Raw genomic sequence first — 6,652 nt, 5'->3', positions numbered from 1 at the left:
GCATTAACACTCTATGGGAGGAATCATTACCTAACTTCAGGGAGTCAATTTTCTGAGTTAGAGTAGCTAGTTGCCCAGACAGTAGAGAAATGGCTTCAACATCATGTTTACCACCCTTTTTCAAAGAGGAACGAATGGTAGAGGCTTGATTAGATGCTAGCTTCTCCAAAAGTTCATACCCTTCCTCAATTGCTTTATCCATGAAGAACCCACCAGATGCTCCATCAATTACCCGTCGTGATCTGCATCAACTCTAGTGTAGAAAATCTGACACAAGTACCACTGGTCCAACCCATGATGAGGACATAGACGCTGCAGATCCTTGAACCGCTCCCAAGCTTCATATAGAGATTCACCAGGATCTTGGGTGAAAGTAACTATGGCATGTCTCATATCTGCAGTTTTCTGGTAAGGGTACCACTTGATGAGGAAAATCTTGGAAAGTTCTGGCCAGGTGGTGATGGTGGAAGGCAGCTTGTTATACCAGAACAAAGCTTTATCGCGCAGAGAAAACAAATAGAAGGAGTTCATCTCATCAGGAGTAACACCAGCTTGCTTCTGAGTAGCACAACACTGTAAAAATCTCTGCAGATGCTGATTTGGGTCTTCAGATGGTAACCCAGCGAACTGATTGTTCTGAACCATATTCAAAACATGAGACTTGATCTCAAAATTTGTAGCAGCAATAGTGGGCATCCGTACCCCAGTAGGCACGTTATCAGGAGATGGTTGCGCATAGTCTCTGAAGGTTCGAGTAACATTCTCACCCATGTTGACAGTAATAGGTGAGGTGGGGTTTCTTGGTGTGGGGAAGATGGTGGAGATGGTGTCTTTTGGGAGGGTGTCCCTGCAGACAGCTTAGCGTTAGTTTTCTTTCTGAGTCTACGAGCGGTCTTTTCAATCTCTGGATCGAACGGGATGCGATTTGGAGATTTCAATTTCCTGCTCATACACCAAAAACACTAAAACAAACTGAGATGCTCCAAAGAACAGGTGTTCTTCAGAGTAGAGGTTAGTTTAATACTATAATTCAGACAAAATAAAATAAACCGTCTCCCCGGCAACGGCGCCAAAATTTGACAGGCTAAAGTCGTATCACCTAATAAAAATAACCTAAGGTCCACTAACTAGTAGTCAGGGAAGTCAGGATCGAATCCACAGGGAGAAGTTATACTATTGTATCTGAACTCTAATATTATACTAACAAAATCAGATGAATGGTTGTGTTACAAGCTAAACAGGTAACAGAATTAAATAAGAAGGTGTAAATATATCAATAAAGTACTAGAATCATGGATCACTATGCATACAATTCGGGAAATTCGGGATAAATAATAACCACCTAGTAAGTCAACTGTCTAGGGCACATGTAATTTCTCTCGAACATTACCTCCCTCAAAGATCACCCAGCCGCTCTCGCATAGTCAAGGTCACTTTGCCTAATAATTGAAAGCCTATACGGTATCTCTCCTCTCGAAGTAGATTCAGTATTGCAACAGTAGAAATATAAATCAGGCCTAACTTATAATCCTAGCATGAAGAATCAATCAAAGGAAACAATTGAAATACCAGATAATCAAACTAATCTATCAATCCCTTATTGCATACATAGATCTCCACAATTCTAGATATAGAACTACTCACTCATAATCATGAAATCAATAACAAGAATCTATAAAAACTCATACTTTGAAACATGGAAATAACTAAGAAACAATAAATTAACAATGGAAGAAATAACAAAGAAGTAAAGAAAAGATTACCGAATTATATTGAACTATGAATAAGCAAAAGGTTTGATCTTGAATTAAATCACAAGCAATAAATCAAGGTTCTTGAAACACTCTATGGAGAAAACTAATAATAAAAACTAGATAGGAGTTAATAATTCTGATTTTTCTATTTATACAAGCCCTAAAACAATAGAAGAAAATCTCGAAAAAGGGCCCGAAATCATTAAAAGTCCGCGTCTCGTCAGACGCCCGATCGGGCCTAAGACGCCCGATGACATCGGGCTTAAAAGCAGATGTATAAGGTTGAAATCGCCAGACGCCCGATGCAATCGGGCTGACCCGCCCGATGACATCGGCGGTCTTATAACATGGCAGGCAGAGAGTCTGGAAGGCGCCGCTCGACAGGGCCAACTCGCCCGATCGGGCGGAACACCGAAATACGACAGGGCGTTGAACGCCCGATCGGGCCCGCAACAGAAATTAAACCGCTGCTTCGCCCGATCGGGCTGGGCCGCCCGATACTATCGGGCCGATCACTATTTTCTCGTTTCTTGCTCTTCTTTGCTCAATGTCCCGGGAATCATCCTCGGGATCTAGAAACTCGGCATCTAACCCCTCTAATCCACTGTGCAATCATGTAAAGTAGGTGATAGCTTCCAAAACCTACAATTCAATACAAAATAGCAAACCACAACTAGATGGAGAGGGTTAGTACCAAATGGCTCCTAAGAGCACCATAATCACAACTTTTAGCACATAACTAGGGGAGAAAACTCTATATATAACCATAACATCAGAGTTATTGATGGAATACTCTGATACTCTGAAGTACTCCATTTCTTCAGCTGAAGAACTCTCCAGTTCTAAATACGACGTCATTCGTCCAGTATTGGTAGTAGATCGGCTGAAATACCGGAGCCGTCTGGCAACGACTTCGTTAGGCGCCTGGACGAGCAGAAATTCGGCCTTACAGGCGTGCATCTTGGACGTTTTGTCCCAAGATGTCAGGTAGCCCTGACGGTTACACATGCTAAACCAAGCTCCGTCCATAGTGCGGGAAACCTTGGATACGTAACGAATTTAGGAGAAGGCGGCTAGCGAAGGATATCCTTTTAGCTCACAGACGGCTAAAAAGGTCAGAATGTTTTGCCAAGAATTTGGGGCAAGTTGGTTGTGGCCTATGTTATAGTAATGTAGAAGGCGACTGATAAAGGTCTGCAAAGGGAAACGCAACTCGACATCCAAGGGCAGCTGATAAACAGCGAAATGGCCAGGAGGAGCACTAAGTATAGTGTCCTCTCTGCCAGGAAGAACAAAACGGTAACCCGGCATGGACATAGCCGTAGAGAAGTGTTTGAGGTCAAAGCATACCCGTCCTAGCGAATTGTTGTCGGCCAGGATGAACCTAGGGTCGGATAAAGGGACCACCCGACGCCTTGTTTCTGAAGAAGTGGTGGACGGCTCCTCAAAGTCACTAGCCGGACTGGAGGAGGCTTCCACCTCATTGACCTCGTCGGTGGTCGTCTCTTGCCTGGACGGGCTGGGTTCTAGAGACCACCTAATAATAGCTTCCTCCTGGACGCTTCCAGGAGAAGGGATTTGGTCTGCTGGCCGGGCGCTTTGGACTTCACGCTCCCCGTCAGCGGGAATCCGTCCAATCGATGCCTCCATCTCTGAGCTGGAGGCCGGAAGGTTTACCCCTTGTCTGATTCGAGCTGTTTGCTTGAAGCGCGCCAGATTACCCTACACAGGTAAAGTCTGGGTTGTCTGACTTTGCCATCCATGTCCAAAATAAAAAAAGGCATGGCCGGCCGAGCTAGGCCCAACTCTAGAATATGCCGAAGAACAAAGGCTCTCTGTTCTAGGGTCAGTACCAACCTTTGAGCGGCCGGGGAAATTCGTTGAAGAAGACGAGTCCATTTTTCTTAAAAAATGCGTGAAAATACAAGGCAAGTAAAACAAAGAAAAGAATACCTGTTGAAAGTGCTTGGACGAACGTTAAGGACGAGCTGGATGAAACTTCGAACGGATTGAAAAGCACTTAGCAAGAACTTGGACGGAGGCATTTTCTCTCTCTAAAAGCTCAGTAAAATTATGCAAAGTCTCTCTCTCTAGAAAATATCTCAAGAATGTTAAAATGATTCTAGGATCAACAAAGGGACATATTTATAGAGGGGTGAAAGTGACCCCCTCATCCGGTAAAAATAATCGTTGCCTGCCAAAATGCCTTTGAGGGTTGACCTGATAAAACCGGCTAAATTGCGCCTCCTTTTTGAAAAAAAGGGCATTTTTGGTCAGTTAAAAGAGGAAACCAACCGTCTTGGCGTCCAAATGGTACCTTCCTCTTTTAAAGGGCAAATGTTATAGCCTCAAGATCAACGACTATAAAGATGACACGTAGCCCTATCGCAGCCTTACAAGTGGCATGTCCCTGTACTGGCAAAGTACATGGGTCAAGAGTTTGGATAGGCTAAAGTACACTTTTTTGAGGATAAAGGTGTACTAGCAACCTTTCTTGTGGCCCAAACTTGTACTTAGGCCTAGTGAAGGTAAAGCCTATTTCTGTAAAAGAGTGAGGTGTACTAACCAATCAACACTTTCCACGTGTTACAGCACTATTGCTTAGCCAATCAAATGCTCCCAAATTAGGGTGACATCAAGGTACAACAGTCATTTCAAACAGTATAAATAGTCCTTGAAATCAGGGGAAAGGTACGTTTTTTAGAGCATAGTACTGTTATTCTGCCATAAATTCTCTCTATCTCTCTACTTTCTCTCTCTAAAAGTTCCTTCATATCCCTGATACCTGACTTAAGCTTTGGAGGGGGAAATACCACCTAAACCTCCAGAGTGGGTCCCTTTTTTGCAGGTTTTAAGGCAGAGCTCAGGTCTGGGATTTGAGTCCACACATTGTTGCTGATGAGGTTGCTAGTAGCTCATCAAGTGGTGATCATGAGGTGTTGCTTGTTAAAGGTATGGGGGACAGCCAAGGAAGGTTTAGTGAAGCACATGGTCCGAGTTTGGAAGCTACAAGGTTCTGCATGGTGGTCACAATACAGTGCCAACCACTGTCCGGCATACAATGATAGCCACTGTCAAGAAGTTATAGTAAAAGATCGACGTGGAAGGTTGTAGGGTTAGTCTCCTAGTTCTGTTAGGAGAATACTAATTCATGTTGGATTAGTAGGCTTTCTTTAAGAGTCTTTGTTTTACTTGGAGTCTTAGGAGTCATGGTTTTGCCTACGTTCTTAAAACGGTTGATTTTACGTGACTCAATGGTGTTTGGAGTCTAGGACTTAGAGACGTGTTCTAAGCCTAATTAGGGTTATGTTATTTTCCTATAAATAGCTTAGTTTGTATATTATTAGATACACGAAATAATATCAAGATTTAAAGAAACGTTTGTTCATCAAATTAGCGACTAGTTGTTTGCTTGTTTGATTAAGATTGCGAGTGATTTCTTGTGAGTGCCAAGTAAATCTTCGAAGAGTTTGTGAGTGTTGTGAGTATTCCAATACTAACAGATTTTAAAGCCTTCAAAGAATCCATCTAAGATGACCATAACAATTTTGACTTTCGAATTTTGTTGAGTAATTGCATAGTTTAAGGATAATACTTCCAATAGTCTGGAACTTATTGTGTAGATTTTTGTTTTCTGAAGATATTTTTCTCTACTAATTTTCTCACGTGGCTCACCAACTAATACACCTAAGATAAGTGTGCTTAATCTATGCAACTCGAGGGCATAATTTTGAAGTTTTAAGTGTTATCGCAAATGCTAAAGTCTAAACAACCTCTTATGTTAGTCTAGTTTCGATTTAATCATTACTAATAATTATGGAGATTAGTTCACATAGGGTGTGTTTGGTTGCAGAAGAAATATTTATAATCAAAGTGGTTTTTATGAATCATGAAAATCATTTTCCATCGCAGAACTCAAATTTCCTTTGTTCGGTTGGAAAAAAAAAAAGTAACTTTTTTTAACTCAAATTATTTAAAAGCGTTTTGGGTGTAACATATAACACTATATAAATTGTGTAATAAGATACAGGCGTGGACCAACAAAAATGAACAAGGAGTTTGGCGTGCGTCACCTCGGTTTGTGCTTTTGGACATATTTATAAGTTAAAGTTTATTTTGATGCATAAAATAGAAAATATATATAATATGTAGCTAAGTTGGTTTATGTGTAATCATATTCCATTCTTTTTTTCTTTTTTTTTTTTCTTTCAACGTTATGGCCAACTTTATTTCTTAAACATTCTTTATTTATATATTTTTTGGTTTATCTATTTTTGGTGCATATCATTTTTGAAGTTGATTGTATCATTTTTATTTCAAAATACTTTTTTTTTTACTTGTTACATCATTTTGGTAATACACTAGGGGAAAAAACAGAAGGGCTCCGCAAGAAGGGCTGCGCTTTTGGTAAAAGCGCAGCCCTATCAATGAAGGGTTGCGCTTTTTTTAAGAGCGCAACCCTACATAACAGAAGGGTTGCACTTTTTTAAAAAAGCGCATCCCTTCAGTTTGTAGGGCTGCGCTTTATGAAAAAGCGCAGCCCTTTCTCATATTAGAAGAGCTGCGCTTCTAAAAAAGCGCAGCCCTACACTTTGAGAAGGGGTGCGCTTTTTTAAAAAGCGCAGCCCTACTAAGTGAAGGGCCGCGCTTTTTATAACTAGCGTAGCCCTACTTAAATTTTTTTTTTGAGTGAGTTTAATTAGTGCACGCATGTACAGTGTTCTACACTTTCCCTCTTTCTTTCACTTAGAGCGAAAAAATTTCGAGTGCACCACCACCATTTTTTGCGACCTAATTCCAGTGCACCAACACCACCACCACTACCACATTGTGCGACGGAATTTTCGAGTTCACCACTACCACATTGTGCGACTTTTTTCGAGTTCACCACTACCACC

General features: G+C 41.3%; 1 non-coding gene across 1 annotated transcript; it reads left to right on the top strand.

Annotated features, from left to right (window-relative positions):
- Window positions 1-289: 289 nt before the first annotated feature.
- LOC125498021 (small nucleolar RNA R71) lies at window positions 290-396 on the top strand. The gene has a single exon (XR_007274792.2). It is a non-coding gene; the product is annotated as a small nucleolar RNA R71 (small nucleolar RNA).
- The last annotated feature ends 6,256 nt before the right edge of the window (window positions 397-6,652 follow it).

The sequence above is a fragment of the Beta vulgaris genome, chromosome 5 (genome assembly GCF_026745355.1).
Source record: "Beta vulgaris subsp. vulgaris cultivar EL10 chromosome 5, EL10.2, whole genome shotgun sequence".
NCBI classification, from domain to species: Eukaryota; Viridiplantae; Streptophyta; class Magnoliopsida; order Caryophyllales; family Amaranthaceae; genus Beta; species Beta vulgaris.
Note: the sequence above shows the minus strand (reverse complement) of the source record. Positions and strands in the feature narration are given on the sequence as shown.